The following is a 17,736-nucleotide window of genomic DNA, read 5'->3' as shown; positions in this document are numbered from 1 at the left end:
AAAGATTTCCCAAGCTTTAAACATCCCAAGGAGCACTGTGCAAGCGATCATTTTGAAATGGAAGGAGTATCAGACCACTGCAAATCTACCAAGACCTGGCCGTCCCTCTAAACTTTCAGCTCAGACAAGGAGAAGACTGATCAGAGATGCAGCCAAGAGGCCCATGATCACTCTGGATGAACTGCAGAGAACTACAGCTGAGGTGGGAGAGTCTGTCCATAGGACAACAATCAGTCGTACACTGCACAAATCTGGCCTTTATGGAAGAGTGGCAAGAAGAAAGCCATTTCTTTAAGATATCCATAAAAAGTCTTGTCTAAAGTTTGCCACAAGCCACCTGGGAGACACACCAAACATGTGGAAGAAGGTGCTCTGGTCAGATGAAACCAAAATCTAACTTTTTGCCCACAATGCAAAACGATATGTTTGGCGTAAAAGCAACACAGCTCATCACCCTCAACACACCATCCCCACTGTCAAACATGGTGGTGGCAACATCATGGTTTGGGCCTGCTTTTCTTCAGCAGGGACAGGGAAGATGGTTAAAATTGAGGGGAAGATGGATGCAGCCAAATACAGGACCATTCTGGATGAAAACCTGTTGGAGTCTGCAAAAGACCTGAAACTGGGACGGAGATTTATCTTCCAACAAGACAATGATCCCAAACATACAGCAAAATCTACAAAGGAATGGTTCACAAATAAATGTATCCAGGTGTTAGAATGGCCAATTCAAAGTCCAGACCTGAATCCAATCGAGAATCTGTGGAAAGAGCTGAAAACTGCTGTTCACAAACGCTCTCCATCCAACCTCACTGAGCTCGAGCTGTTTTGCAAGGAAGAATGGGCAAGAATTTCAGTCTCTCGATGTGCAAAACTGATAGAGACATACCCCAAGCGACTTGCAGCTGTAATCGCAGCAAAAGGTGGCTCTACAAAGTATTACCGCAAGGGGGCCGAATAATTTTGCACACCCCACTTTTCATTTTTTTATTAGTTAAAGTTTCAAAAATCCAATAGATTTTGTTCCACTTCACAATTGTGTCCCACTTGTTGGTGATTCTTCACAAAAAATAAAAATGTTATATCTTTATGTTTGAAGCCTGAAATGTGGCAAAAGGTAGAAAAGTTCAAGGGGGCTGAATACTTTCACAAGGCAATGTATATGAGAGGAGCCTGGGAGACGTATAAACCCCGAACAGGACTTTTCCTGGCTCTCTCTGGGATGCTCTGCTACTATATATATATATATATATATATATATATATATATATATATATATATATATATATATACAGTGGTGTGAAAAAGTGTTTGCCCCCTTCCTCATTTCCTGTTCCTTTGCATGTTTGTCACACTTAAGTGTTTCGGAACATCGAACCAATTTAAACAATAGTCAAGGACAACACAAGTAAACACAAAATGCAATTTGTAAATGAAGGTGTTTATTATTAAAGGTGAAAAAAAATCCAAACCATCATGGCCCTGTGTGAAAAAGTGATTGCCCCCCTTGTTAAAACATACTATAACTGTGGTTGTCCACACCTGAGTTAAATTTCTCTAGCCACACCCAGGCCTGATTATTGCCACACCTGTTCACAATCAAGGCATCACTTAAATAGGAGCTGCTTGACACAGTAAGGTCCACCAGAAGATCCTTAAAAGCTACACATCATGCCGAGACCCAAAGAAATTCAGGAACAATTGAGGAAGAAAGTAATTGAGATCTATCAGTCTGGAAAGGGTTATAAAGCCATTTCCAAAGCTTTGGGAATCCAGCGAACCACAGTGAGAGCCATTATCCACAAATGGCGAAGACATGGAACAGTGGTGAACCTTCCCAGGAGTGGCCGGCCGCCCAAAATTACCCCAAGAGCGCAGCGACGACTCATCCAAGAGGTCACAAAAGACCCCACAACAACGTCCAAGGAACTGCAGGCCTCACTTGCCTCAGTTAAGGTCAGCGTTCATGCCTCCACCATCAGGAAAAGACTGGGCAAAAATGGCCTGCATGGCAGAGTTCCAAGGAGAAAACCACTGCTGAGCAAAAAGAACATCAAAGCTCATCTCAATTTCTCCACAACACATCTTGATGATCCCCAAGACTTTTGGGACAACATTCTGTGGACCGATGAGACAAAAGTGGAACTCTTTGGAAGGTGTGTGTCCAAGTATATCTGGCGTAGAAGGAACACTGCATTTCATAAAAAGAACATTATACCAACAGTAAAATATGGTGGTGGTAGTGTGATGGTCTGGGGCTGTTTTGCTGCTTCAGGACCTGGAAGACTTGCCGTGATAAAAGGAACTATGAATTCTGCTGTCTACCAAGAGATCCTGAAGGAGAATGTCCGACCATCTGTTCGTGTACTCAAGCTGAAACGAACTTGGGTTCTGCAGCAGGACAATGATCCTAAACACACCAGCAAGTCCACCACCGAATGGCTGAAGAAAAACAAAATGAAGACTTTGGAGTGGCCTAGCCAAAGTCCTGACCTGAATCCTATTGAGATGTTGTGGTATGACCTTAAAAAGGCCGTTCATGCTCGTAAACCCTCTAATGTAACTGAATTAGGACAATTCTGCAAAGATGAGTGGGCCAAAATTCCTCCAGGACGCTGTAAAAGCCTCATTGCACGTTATCGCAAACGCTTGGTTGCAGTTGTTGCTGCTAAGGGTGGCCCAACCAGTTATTAGGTTTAGGGGGCAATCACTTTTTCACACAGGGCCATGATGGTTTGGATTTTTTTTCACCTTTAATAATAAACACCTTCATTTACATATTGCATTTTGTGTTTACTTGTGTTGTCCTTGACTATTGTTTAAATTGGTTTGATGTTCCGAAACACTTAAGTGTGACAAACATGCAAAGGAACAGGAAATGAGGAAGGGGGCAAAGACTTTTTCACACCACTGTGTATATATATATATATACACACACACACACACACACACACACACACACACACACACACACACACACACACACACACACACACACACAGTGCCTTGAAAAAGTATTCATACCACTTGACATGTTCCACATTTTGTCATGTTACAACCAAAAATGTAAATGTATTTTATTTTGATTTTATGTGATAGACCAACACAAAGTGACACTTGATTGTGAGGTGTAAGGAAAATGATAAATGGAAAAGTGTGGCGTGCATTTGTATTCAGCCCCCCTGCGTCAATACTTTGTAGAACCATCTTTCGCTGCAATTTAGCTGCAAGTCTTTTTGGTGATGTCTCTACCAGCTTTTCGAGAGAGTGACATATTTGCCTAGTCTTCTTTGCAAATTAGCTCAAGCTCTGTCAGATTGGATAGAGAGCATCTGAACAGCAATTTTTAAGTCTTGCATCAGATTCTAAATTGGATTTAGGTCTGGACTTTGACTGGGCCATTCTAACACATGAATATGCTTTGATATAAACCATTCCATTGTAGCTCTGGCTGTAAGTTTAGGGGCGTTGTCTTGCTGGAAGGTGAACCTCCACCAAAGTCTTTTGCAGACTCTAACAGGTTTTCTTCCAAGATTTCCCTGTATTTGGCTCCATCCATCTTCCCAGCAACTCTGACCAGCTTCCCTTTCCCTGCTGAAGAAAAACATCCCCACAATATGATGCTGTCACCACCATGTTTCACAGTGGGGATGGTGTGTTTAGGGTGATGTGCAGTGTTAGTTTTCCGTCACACATAGCATTTTGCTTTTAGGCCAAAAAGTAAAATTTTGATCTCATTTGACCGTAGAACCTTTTTCCACATGTTTGCTGTGTCCCCCACATGGCTTCTCACAAACTGCAAACAAAGCGAGTTTCCCCATAGAAGTCAATGGAAACTCAGATAATTAGTTTCACAATGACTTCTATGATATGCAGTACCGTATGTGGCCAGAGGTGGGGGTGCTGGAGACACTCAGAAACACTCGGAAATCACTTGGATGCAGGAACTGAGTGTTTGTGAGTGGCTCCTGGTGGCTCCGAATGTCACCGGTGCCCCCGTACCTCTGGCCAAATGTGGTACTGCACACCGCAGAGGCTTGAATTCTGCTAGTTTTGCAGGACAACGCTCGCAAACTGAGGCACGATTAAAAGAAAATAATAGCACGTATTTCAGAACGCTCGTTAACCACGTTACATGCAATCCGAGGTATTACTAATATATATATATATATATATACAGTGTATATATATATAGATAGATAGATATATAGATATCTCCAGAGGAGCCGCTGAATTGTTTTGTGGTTTCTCTGAATACCGGAAGACAGCACAGCTCACTCACCCGTCAAATTCCAACACACCTTGAGGTGTTTCAAAGTATTTATTAGTCTAAAAATAGCCTAAAACAAAAGAGAATTAGCAAGTGTACTAAGACAATTATCAATAAGACATTACTTTGTAAGATATGGTTAAACACCTACAGTATTCTGACTAACAGTATATAGAGTATATAGAACAATAGAGCTCTCTTTTAGTGCCATTTATTCACCACTGGGTTTTTTATTTTTTCCTAAATAAACCAAAAAAGACCAAGAATTTTGAAAAAAAATAGTTTTTCTTTTTGTTTCTGTTATAAAAAATTTGCAAATAAATTTAGGCAAAAGGGTATTCTGTTACTTTTCTTTGGTGAAATTAACCCAAATCAGTGTATATCATTTAGTCTGTAGGAAAGTTATAGAGTCCACAAGCTATGGTATATATCTGAAAATTTATCAATCCTGATGTACTGACAGCCTATCTAATTTCTTGCGACCTAAAAATGTCAGGACAGTACAGATATCCCCAAAATGACCCCTTTTTGGAATGAAGATGGTCCAAAGTAAGTAAGTAAGAGGCATGGCAAGTTTTTTGAGGTTGTAATTTTTGTTTTACATTTTTACTTATTTATTTTTTACATACTGTCACCAGTGCAGTACAACGTTATCATATAACTGGTGTGGTGGTGATTAGGGGTACTGACAGGTGACAGTACGAAAAAAAAACTGGACTGGAGCAATATAATGTTACCAAAGTAACAATGAACTAATCTAGGGAAGGGATCAGTATGTTTTATTTTTTATTTTTTTTTACACATTATGTTTTGTTGTGATTAGCTGTGATTGGCCACAGTTGATTACATGGCAAGATGTGTTGCGATTGGCCTAGTCTGTACCATGTGCTCACTGTGACCAGCTAGCAACTCAATTGTACACAATGGATGGCCGGACCAGTCATCTTCTGTGTCCTGTGGACACAGCCAGTGACAGATCGGGCCATGCGATATGACGTCCACCGCAGGGACGAGAGGCCGGCCCCGACATCATTACACCCTAGGCCGGATGGCAACATGTTAACAGAACTGAACTGCATTTACCTAGCAACAGTATATAAAGACAGTCCTATGGTAAAGGTTTGATGCAAATAAGGGAAAATACCAAAGTCCATATGCAAGCAATAACGTTTATTTTAAATGTGTGCGCACTGCACTCTTGAATGGAAATTTAATTGTTCCGCTACTTAAAAAATAATAAATACTATAGGTGAAACATATAACATACAATTACAAATATAAGCTTCACAGTAGTGCACTATTAAAAATGTGAAAACAAAAAATAATGTCCATGAAAGAATATATAAGCACACAAATGTCCATAAACAATATGACAATATTGCAACTCGCAAAAAAAGTACAATTAAATGTGAGGAAGTAGGTGTAAAAAAACATCCGCTGAAACACCAAATATCCTCCACCAAAGTGCTAAGTGCCAATTCCACTCCCTTAAGAATAAAGCTCACCAGATGTAGTTGCCATTTACTCCGTGTCTGCCAAAACAGCTCTTTGTGTTATATTGATGCACCTCTATAGATCACCAAACGCCATCCAAATGATAACATCAATCTCCTCATGTGAAGATAAAAGCCGAGACAGAGCCTCCAATAGTGTAAAACACCTTAAAGCGGACCTCCACCCTAAATTGGAAGGTCCGCTCATTGGAACCCTCCCCCCATCCGGTGCCACGATTGACACCTTTCAGGGGGGAGGGGGGTGCAGATACCTGTATAATCCAGGTATCTGCACCCACTTCCGGGACAAGCTAGCCGCAGATGCCCTGCCCCCCCGTTGTGTTCTGGGAAACACACAGTTCCCAGGACACAATGGGGACCAGTGGATACGCGCATCACGCATTAGGGAACCGGGCAGTGAAGCCACAATGCTTCACTTCCTGATTCCCTGACAGAGGATGGCGGCGGGGGCAGCCGAGAGATGAGCGATCGCTCGTCATCTGCTGCTGACATCGCTGGATCCTGGAACAGGTAAGTGTCCATTTATTAAAAGTCAGCAGCTGCAGTATTTGTAGCTGCTGACTTTTAATATTTTTTTTAAAGGTGCCACTCCTCTTTAAGGTATCCTTTTATTTAAAAGTCATGTACTTGCATCATAAAAAAATCTAAATCGCCTTTGAGTAAATAAATCTCAATCATGCAGGGTGTCACAGTGACGCGATCTCACCTCATCCCTCACACACACAGGATTACGTCTCAGCATCCAAGTCTAGTTGCCGTTCCATCACTTCCAACTTCATCACAGGGGGACTGGCGTGGGCCTAACATTATTTGTAGCATCTATCGTGTTGCCCTTGTGACACAATTCTAGATTGAGAAATGCTAGTACATTGGTATCCCGAACTGAGGTAAAAGAGACACTGATTATTGACATTACAGTTTTGGACAAAAATAGCTACAAGTGTTTCCGAGCCATCCCAAATGATGATTATGTCATCAATGTATCGCCCATAGTAAATGATATTAGCTGTGTTTGGGTTGTTATTCCAAATGTATTGGGTCTCCCAGTACCCCATAGCCAAATTTTTGTAACTGGGGGCAAAGTTGGCTCCTGTGGCTATACGGTTGACCTGTAAATTATAAGTTCTGTTAAACTCCAAATAATTGTGTTTTAAAAAAGAGCGGCCTCCAAGATGAAACTGCCCTGTCTGGGGTTAATAAAGGGGTCTTCTGCCAGGAAGTATTGTACCGATCTAAGGCGAACATCATGGGGAATAGAGTTCACATCTAGGTAGACTCATATATAAGTGGGTTCCCACGTGCTTGTAACATGTCTAAAAGCACGTTGGGGAGCGGTGGAATTATTTTTTGGGGGGGCGACAAACATTATGCCACCCCCAGTCGGTAGAACTTACCCCATCACCCGCAGCTTCCCCTGCTTGGCAGCAGCTTCCTCCCATTCTCCTGCTCTCCACGGGTCATCAAGGCATCGGCGGCTTCTGTTTCCTCCCTCCTCGGCGAATGTGTCTTTCATCGATATAGAAATATTTTTTCAATCCTGAAATTTAACGTGAAGGTCTGCTTCGTCCATGCATAAAGGGTTATTATACTACCCCAGAGTTGTAGCACCAGCTGCTTCATCAACCTAATTGAAGATGGATCTTTGCACGTGAACAAGGGCATCAGCTTGCCCCCTGATTGGATCTTCATGCTTTGTGTATGTGTATATATACCATGTCATTATATGTTTGCATTAGCTATGATTAAGCACCAGTGAGAGCGGTGTGAAACGCGTTAGCAGTTTGAAATTTGAATCTGTTTTTTACGGACTGTATCTTCAATAAAGGAAACAACTATTCTTGGAGTGCGGCTATCCGGATCTTTATTTACTCATATGCAGTACCCTTGGCAAGGAAGGTGTCAATCGGGTGATGTTTATAGCAGGTTCTCTTCCCATATTGATTTCAATTTTTTTATTTACCAAATGTATTATTGACTTTATACTGTATTTTTATTTGTGAATTGTGGAGCCATATCTATATATATACAGTATCTCACAAAAGTGAGTATACCTCTCACATTTTTGTAAATATTTTATTATATCTTTTCATGCGACAACACTGAAGAGATTACACCTTTTTTACATTGTAAAGTAGTGAGTGTAAAGCTTGTATAATAGTGTAAATTTGCTGTCCCCACAAAATAACTCAACACACAGCCATTAATCTAGTCTAAACCGCTGGCAACAAAAGTGAGTACACCCCTAAGTGAAAGTGCTTTTTGCATTTTGCAGATTTGCACTACAGTCCATTTAACATGGCTTCCTATGGAACATGTTCTGTAGTGTAAATCTGCAAAAAGCAATAATGTCATATGAAGGGCATTATGTACTCTACAAACTATTATTAACTTGTCTCTTCCCATAGTTAAATTAGGAAAGATAACATAAAGTATTAAAAAGACATTACCATATCACAAAGCTTACAATCAGAACATATAATACAAGAATATGAAAGATACTTATCATACAGTCCTCCATGAGGCTTTGCTGCATCGGCTAGGCTCAGACCAGGAGAGGGCCTTTACCATGAGGTTTAGGCCGGAGCCATCACCCAGAGTAGGCCGAATCACCACATGGCAGGCTCTTGCAGCAAACAGAGAGAACCTTGTCTGTGTGAGAGCCTTTTCATTCAAACATACACACCCACTCGTAGCCACCCCCATTTGCCTTCCATCCAATAGATTTCGCCAAGAGGTATTCCTTCACATGTATGCCCATTCTTCAGGAAGCATGCTGTATTGTCCACTGTGATCAGTGTCTCTATTACGATGAGCCATCTAGCTAGATCTTATTCTCTTTGAAGCCTGCAATCACACCTATCACAGCAGGTGAGTCTGAGCCAAGCTATTGTTCTTCTGATAACAAAGCTTTCATGTGCTTCATTCAACTGAGGCTAAGTGACTATCTCAATCATGAGCAAATACCAGAAGTATTATATAAATTCAATCCAACATCATAGTCATGATAAAAATCGCTGATCGCTGCCATTACTAGTGAAAAAAAAATATTAATAAAAATGCCATAAAGCTATCCCCTACTTTGTAGACGCTATACCTTTTGCGCAAACCAATCAATATATTCTTATTGCAATTTTTTTTTACCAAAAATATGTAGAAGAATACGTATCGGCCTAAACTGAGAAAAAATGTTTTTTTTCATATTTTCTGGGGATATTTATTATAAAAAGCAAAAAGTTAAAAACAGTGTTTTTTTTCAGAACTGTCGCTCTTTTTTTTTATATCGCAAAAAATAAAAACCGCAGAGGTGATCAAATACTTTTTTATGGGAAAAAAGGACGTCAATTTTGTTTGGGAGCCACGTCGCACGACCGCGCAAATGTTAGTTAAAGCAACGCAGTGCCGAATCGCAAAAAGTGGCCTGGTCTTTGGCCAGCCAAATGGTCCGGGGCGTAAACGGTTAAGTAAAGTTCATCTGTTCTTTAATTCAGTTTGATTTGCTTGCAAAGTAATTTCAATCTAATAGGGCAGAGCATTCATGCCTAGTTTGGATGGTAAAACAAGAGTTCAGAGCTGCTAATGTACTCACCTTTTTCACCCTGAAGAGGATATTCCAGAGCTAATCACTTTTGAGGTGTCCTGGAGTAGTTTATTATGCTCTAGCAGATACACTTAATGTCAACTATCATAAGTATATTTATATTACCGCAAAAAGAAAAGATAAGATTGCGCTATGGACAAATTTACCCGTTTGCTAGACAAGTTTAAATAAGTGAATGTTAAAATGATTATAATAAAGTGAACTGTGAAGGGTTAAAGCTGCCTGTGCTTGAAACCTATCCCTCTAGATGGGAATAGATTAGAAATGTGAAAAGTAAAATAAGCTTTGGCGCTAAAACCTAAATGGTGTATTAAAAATGCTAATACTCTGCAAATTACATAAAATGAAGCCCAATGTGGGAATTTCACCAATACACTGTATACGTGATATTAAAGCTATATGTAAATGGAAATGTGTATCCGTTATCCTACATAGTAACTATGCACAAGTGTGGTAAAAAATAATGACTATGCACAAGTGTGGTAAATGATATGATAAAAATTACAACTAATCTATCACAACTAAAAATGTAGGTGCTTTGACAAAAAGTGCTTTAGCTCACGTAAATGAGCCAATACTTATATTCTAAAAAGTGACAATCAAAAGGACATTGTGAAAATACCAAGTGAAAACATCAAAAAAATCAAAAAAATCATATAATGTCCAATCCAAAATGTGTTATAATGTCCAAAAAAATAACAATATTTGTTCAAAGTCGCATCATCTAGTTGCTGAAAAAACGCATAAGACTTTTATCAGATAGGAAGGTGAAGCAAGGTGACTGGTGAAAACAAGGGTTAAATTCCTCTCCGGTGCGCCACTCTGTGTTAGAGAAAAAATGTATATATGCGCTCACCAGACATTAAACCCTCAATGGGTTAACCAAGCAGTCACAGTATGAGCCACTGTGCAGCTCTCTCGAGGCTCTGCCACCGCTGTGCTGTGGGGATATTTTACACTCTTCCTTCCGTGAATGGTCCGTTTAGCGTTTGTACATGAAGGGAAACAGAAGTACAACCATGGTGCAATATTGTTGTAAAAACGTACTATGTTTATTAAAAACAGTTTTACTCACAAATTCCAAAAAAGATAGATCGCTGTGAAATATACTCCGCCTGGCGTTACTGCTTGAATAGCAGTGTAAGGTGCACGTCCTAGGCCACGCCCTACGCGTTTCGTCAGAGCGACGTCATCTGGAGATGACGTCGCTCTGACGAAACGCGTAGGGCGTGGCCTAGGACGTGCACCTTACACTGCTATTCAAGCAGTAACGCCAGGCGGAGTATATTTCACAGCGATCTATCTTTTTTGGAATTTGTGAGTAAAACTGTTTTTAATAAACATAGTACGTTTTTACAACAATATTGCACCATGGTTGTACTTCTGTTTCCCTTCATGTACAAACGCTAAACGGACCATTCACGGAAGGAAGAGTGTAAAATATCCCCACAGCACAGCGGTGGCAGAGCCTCGAGAGAGCTGCACAGTGGCTCATACTGTGACTGCTTGGTTAACCCATTGAGGGTTTAATGTCTGGTGAGCGCATATATACATTTTTTCTCTAACACAGAGTGGCGCACCGGAGAGGAATTTAACCCTTGTTTTCACCAGTCACCTTGCTTCACCTTCCTATCTGATAAAAGTCTTATGCGTTTTTTCAGCAACTAGATGATGCGACTTTGAACAAATATTGTTATTTTTTTGGACATTATAACACATTTTGGATTGGACATTATATGATTTTTTTGATTTTTTGATGTTTTCACTTGGTATTTTCACAATGTCCTTTTGATTGTCACTTTTTAGAATATAAGTATTGGCTCATTTACGTGAGCTAAAGCACTTTTTGTCAAAGCACCTACATTTTTAGTTGTGATAGATTAGTTGTAATTTTTATCATATCATTTACCACACTTGTGCATAGTCATTATTTTTTACCACACTTGTGCATAGTTACTATGTAGGATAACGGATACACATTTCCATTTACATATAGCTTTAATATCACGTATACAGTGTATTGGTGAAATTCCCACATTGGGCTTCATTTTATGTAATTTGCAGAGTATTAGCATTTTTAATACACCATTTAGGTTTTAGCGCCAAAGCTTATTTTACTTTTCATATTTATATTACCATCTGACAAGTTTTCACAATTTGACAACCAGTATATTATTTAGCAAAATGAAATTAAATTATATAATTCTTTCTCCTAGGAGGTCTACATACTAATGAAAATAGAAATATCTCATCATCGGATTACTCCATACAGTTATCATAAACAGGTCATTAGTTGGATGTAGAAAGAAGAAAATATCCCTATAGATGGTGAGCAATCCTCACCTCATCACAACTGAGAGGTAACAATGTAATTTTATATTCTTAGTGTTTACGATTTCCTTATTTGTTTTCTCAATTGAGAGACAAATGTCCTTTTCTTTTTGTATACAAGTTGGTCTCTGTCTATAGGGAGTGAAAAGCTCCAATGTTTCCTGAAAATCTTTAATCAATTGAAGTAACTGTTGTTCATAATAGTCCACTAATAATACAATCATGTTCCTTGTGCACTGCTGTAGATTATTCTCCCATTTGTTTTTAAAATCACTGCTCACTTCTTTAACTTTTGGAAAAATCTGGATTCCTTTGGGATAAATACTTTCTTAGATATATTTACCAAAAAAGTAGATGTTCCACCATATTTGTTATTTCTTTTCATACAAATCTTTCAACTTAAAGAATAGCCAATTCTATTACCTTTCATGTGTACCATCTTTTGAAACCACTTCACTCTGTACCTTTAACTTTCTGAACATGTCCTCCAAAAATTGGGGGTCCATATTGAGAGAGAGAAAAAAAAAATATTATATTTATTCTATACACATACTGTACATTTCCAAAAGTATTCAAATGCATCAAAAATATGTACAAAATAATAGTCCTAAGGGATTGTATGAGGGTCACCCAAATGGGCTTAGCCCTTCATAAACTTTGGACAACGAACTGAGAATGTTGCACCCTCAATAAAAATATATTTATTGACATTTTTAACATTAATAAACAACATCAAAATAAGGTCAATTTAAATAAACAAAAAGGGAAAGACTGGACTAGTATTTCCCATGATGAATAGAGGTGGGATAGAGGTAAAAACCAGATTTGTGCTCAACTAACCCTCAGGCAACTAAGGGAAATTGTATTCCACCCACTGAGCTAAACTGAAATAAATGTGAAATTCTGAAAATATTGGAAGGATTGTGTCACTCTTATCCACAGTGTGAGGGGGGTGGTCAAGGCATTTATGAACAATTCTTGCCAGAACCATACTAGCATGAACTGTGCTATATTAACGTAGCCAGTTGCTTCACATTACATCAAGCTTTGTCACGGCCACCGCAACTGTTTTACACCTATATCTACATCTACTATGAAGTCAGTTCCACTTACTAACATCACAGTTTGAATTTTGAACTAATCTATGCTTTTCTTCATAATGGCAGACTCATGATGTATGGTCATCCAGATATCTGACTATCCAATCTATGAGCTGGAACATTCTGTATCCATTAGATCCTTTAGGATCACTTTGCTACTTTAAATTTATGAGTATTGCATTTCAATTTTGCTAGCAAATATGGTCACTGGCCTATATTTAGGCAGATTGTGAGAGAGGTGGATGTTTGAGTTTTAATAGTATGAAGTGTTTTTGGGAGATGTGGTACCACTGTTTTATATAGAAATGTGTGAAAATCTTGGGCTAATTATAAGTGCAGACTGCTGCAATTTTATCACTCCTTGGATACAAGGAGATAGTGAAAAAATGTGAAAATGTAAAAAGTTACGCTGTTTCCTAAACAAAGAAAAAACTCTTTAAAAAAATTAGCAAAGTATATCAACTAGTGATAAAGAGTTCAATAAACAAGTGTCCATGTGTATCAAAAATGATTCCATTATTATTCCACCAACCAGGCAAGCTGTGCTAGGACACTGTGGATTACACTTTCAGTGTGGAGTCAGAGTCCAGAGTGAACGGTGTGTGGAGGCTGAGCCTGGAGCTGTTGGATCCATCCATCTTGGAAACCGGGAGACACACAGAAGATGTGGCCAGGCATGTGGCATTTTCTTACCTAATGCGTTAGATGATCTCTTATAATTTAGAGATCATCGGAAGTTGGTAAGAGGCCAATTTAATTTTCATTTGGATTGTTATACTTTATTATCACTGGGAACGGTGGATAGCACATCCAATTGGCGTTATACTAATGGAATAATTTTTGATTCACATGGACACTTGTTTATTGAAGTCTTTATTTTAGGGCTGTTACTGATTAAAATTTTCATGTCCGATTAATCGATTTTTTTTTTTTAATCGATTAATCAACAAATTTCGATGAATTATAACGCACATACAGATCCAACTACTTTTAGCCGATCTCCTTGCATTGCAACTCTGCATTAGTCAGTGGTAAATGTGGTATACACTATATACAATCACCCGACACTAGTTAGTTTCCACAATCCATGACTTAACTCCACAGTTCACACAAATACGTTTTAAATTCAAACTGTAGCACTGACGTAAGTAATTTTTTTTCCCACAGTTTTCTCACCTTATGGCATGGACCCCTGTGCAAACAGGTTGTCTTGCAAGCGGGTATCAAAAGGGTTAACACTGACCATAAACTTCCCTCACGTCTCCTTAGATCTCAGCAAGGATGCTAGGTCATGGGTAGAAAGAAAAGTAGAAAGAAAAGTGCTCACTGCTTAAATATAAGATTTCATTTTTGTGTTCAAACATGAACTACTCACATAAGGATGATAAGAACACAGCATGTAAAGCCGACAATCGTGTTAGTTCCATAGGGCAGCAGCTGGTGACATCATGCGTAGCTTCTTCCCGTACGTGTTACGTTCAATCAGAACTTCAACATCACCGGACTCCTCCCCCCTTCCCTTCGTTAGGCACTTGGGGAAGGGGGGAGGAGTCCAGTGACTTTTTTATTATCAACATTATGTAGGTTGTATATGTGAATTGTACATTTTGAATAAACTTCCCATATTTCATTATCTGTTTCGCATTGTGTTTGGAAGGTTTTGTCTCCCTCTAGTGACCTGTTTTTAAAGTTTTATTTCTGTTCTATTTTTGTCCTATGGTCTATCAATTTGCAATTCCTATACATATTTTTTTTACCACTATCTTATATTATTATATTTCAAATCTCAGACATCCTTATTTAATTCAATAGAATTGTTTTCATGGCTGTGTTTTTTACATTCAGTTTCTATATTGCACTTTAACCTGCCTTTTTAATCACTTTGTGACTTTTTTATTCATACTATTGGTATAATTTGGTTTGTATATGTTTTTCTATTGCATATGTTTTTCTATTGCATTCATATGTCACTTTAGGCCCATTATAGTTTCATTCAGAACAGTGTTACTTATACATATACTTTGGTTTTATTATTTAAGACTATTCTGTCATTATTTCATTATTTATTTATTATTATTTAAGACTATTGAAATGGATATTTTGATGATAGGCAACTCCTATCCTCATATTGATTAGTGCTTCCAAATTAATAACTACTGCAGTAGGGAACAGACACAAAAGATACGCTCAGCATCTTTCCAAATAACCTTTCTCCTTTATTATGACGCATTTGAAGGCTTTTATACACATGATTACGTAGGTATCACATTAATATTACAATTGTACGTTTATGGTAACAAGGGGCGTTACATAGGCAGGCTTATTCTAATCAGAACTCGAAAGAATGCAAAACATGTACTGAAAACATTATTAGTGCCGTGTGCACAGTGAGGGCATTGTGCAATACATATAAAATAGAATACAATTATATACAGAACCTACAAATTTCCATTACAGTCTCCTCTCTTTTGATCAATATTTTGATCACTAACCATACCTGCTATCACCTTTAACCTGGAACCTCCACACGCTTAGGTGGAGGTAGTCCGGGCTGAGCAGCTTTTTTCATTACAAAACGACTTTTCACTGTGAAAAACTAATGATTGATAAGACATATTTACAGAGTACTGGCTGTACACTCCTGTGGCCAGAATGGCCTTCTAGCTTAATTGCTGGTATGCTGACTTATCAGCATATGTAAACACAGACAATTCTACATAAAATGAAAGAGGTACAAAAGACAAATATGACTTCAACATGGCTAAACTACTTTTCAAATATATGTATCCCTTACAATTAAAGTAATTGAATCAAAAAATACCCTAGACTGTTATCGCAAGAGGGAAACAAATCAAACACAGAGATTTCTTTCATTTAGTCATATTACAGTGTCTGGTGTGGATCCAGGTGACTTTTCCTTCAAGTTTTGCAAAACTGTACATAAAATAGATGCTGTATTGAGGCTCCAAACATTTCCTTATATATAAATGTCTCTTAACAATCCACAAGTCACCTGGCTTTAGTTTTAGATCCTTCCAAACTTTTAGGATCTGGAATTGGGGAGAAAACACATAAATAAGTTTGTCAAAAACCTTAAAAGATCAGCAAATTTCTCTGTGAGATCCGAATGGAGGACTTCAGCTGCTGAGACAAAATATAAGCAGGTGAGTAACACACTCCCAAACCAAATCCCATAGGGAGAGAGTCCAACATCCCCCTACGGGCTTGATAAATTATAATAAAACATTCAGGCAAAAGTTTTCTAGTTTCTTACTCTACTTTGTCCGCTACATTGTAGACAGTAGGGGGTGTAAAAATAAAACCTCAAAACTTCCATTAAGGACTCTCCTATAAAAATGATTTCCTCTGTTACTCTCTGTAGATTCTGCATTCTGTACTTATGAACTACTTCTGAGAACACCTTTTTACTAACTGTGGCCTTTGCAGTAGCATTTGCCACTGGACATCCAGAAAACATGTCCATACAAACAAAATACATACTCGTAAGATCCTGACTTGGGCATCTGGATGTATCTTTTTGCTATCTCTGGAAGGGATGTTCAGCTTTTGGTAACACCTTTGGTAACAGGTAAAACAAGAAGTGGTATGTTATAAAAACAACTGTGGAGAACCCTGGCTCTATCCCACGCTCATTTACTAAGGCAGCCATAACTACTTGTGACTGATGACACGGTCCACATGTCAAGCTGAAGGGAAAAGAGTGTCTGGCAAACATAAATGATCACCTTTTCCAAAGTCCTGTTTCGTAAGAAGTTGCCCTCTGTGGACCACTTGTGCTTCTCGTTCTGGGGTCCTTAAAGTTGAATTATTAATCCCAGCTACACTGGGCCAGAACTAGGGTGGAATCTGCGAGTTGCACAGACCCAGCAAGTGTCCGGGGCTGTAAATGCAGCATCCTTAGAGTCACCTGGTCTGCTTCCATATGTGAGTTTTACTGTTAGTATGGCTACCTCAGCAAGAACCTGGAAGGCTGAAAACAGCCGATCAAATTAACTTGGCATGCTTGATTGGTTTACCTGCCAAAGTAAAAACAAACTTCTGGCCCTTCAAATGGAACCAAAAGCTCTCTATATCTTGACTATCTATATAAATATATGAAAATAATATAGCAACTGGGGAAAACTGGCGCTACCTAAAAACAGGTACTAATTCCACCTAAACTCATAAATAATAATTGTAAATAGTAACTAGGGTTTTCACCCGAAGAACCCGAAGGCTACCCTGTTCTTATTACTCTTGAACCCAGGAAGGAATACAAAAAAACGGCTCCGCCCAGAAGAAATTAAATCAAAACAATATGTATAGTATGCCTCCAGACCAACGGAAATTCTGTAAAGTATGCTAAATATCAGGAAATAATTACGTCATTACGAAATAATAATGCTAACTGTGCTTAATTACAAAAACACATCAGTGCTGAAGTAAGCCACCAAACTCCCCACTAGAATATAATGTGACAACTCAATCCCGAAAAAAGCTCCAGAAAATAACCCAAAAAAATATATCATAAAGATACCAAGTGTAACAAGCTTGATATGTGACCCACTGCGATTATAACTGGAAATCGCATATATCCAAAAAATATATAATAGTGTCAGTAAATAATTATACCTATTTACCTAAAACCACATAGGTACACTAAAATTGTGCCAGTATATTTAGTGACAAAAAATATATGACCCAGTATCAGTAAATGTGAAAAAATTAATGTACAAATACTAAAATAACTGAAAAAACATGAACAATACCAAGTGAAAAAATGTGTATATGTATACACGCAAAAAGTTATATAAATAGTGCAACCTGATAATATAGCACGACCCCTACTGGTGAAAGTATAAAAAATACTCTATATCATAACATTAATAACACTCATAAATATTAAAAAATAAAAAGGTC

General features: G+C 38.4%; 1 long non-coding RNA gene across 1 annotated transcript in view; it reads left to right on the top strand.

The window, feature by feature from the left end:
* The window catches only part of LOC143982470 (uncharacterized), a 118,979-nt gene extending 102,284 nt beyond the window's left edge, over positions 1-16,695 (top strand). Inside the window, exons 3-4 of the long non-coding RNA XR_013274463.1 lie at positions 11,602-11,745; positions 13,352-16,695. This is a non-coding gene — a long non-coding RNA (uncharacterized LOC143982470). The remainder of the gene's footprint in view (positions 1-11,601; positions 11,746-13,351) is intronic.
* The last annotated feature ends 1,041 nt before the right edge of the window (positions 16,696-17,736 follow it).

The sequence above is a fragment of the Lithobates pipiens genome, unplaced genomic scaffold (genome assembly GCF_037356315.1).
Source record: "Lithobates pipiens isolate NorthernLeopardFrog02 unplaced genomic scaffold, aLitPip1_a1.2 Scaffold_16, whole genome shotgun sequence".
In the NCBI taxonomy this organism is placed as follows: Eukaryota; Metazoa; Chordata; class Amphibia; order Anura; family Ranidae; genus Lithobates; species Lithobates pipiens.
The sequence above is the reverse complement of the archived record's forward strand: the minus strand, read 5'-3'. Positions and strand labels throughout refer to the sequence as shown.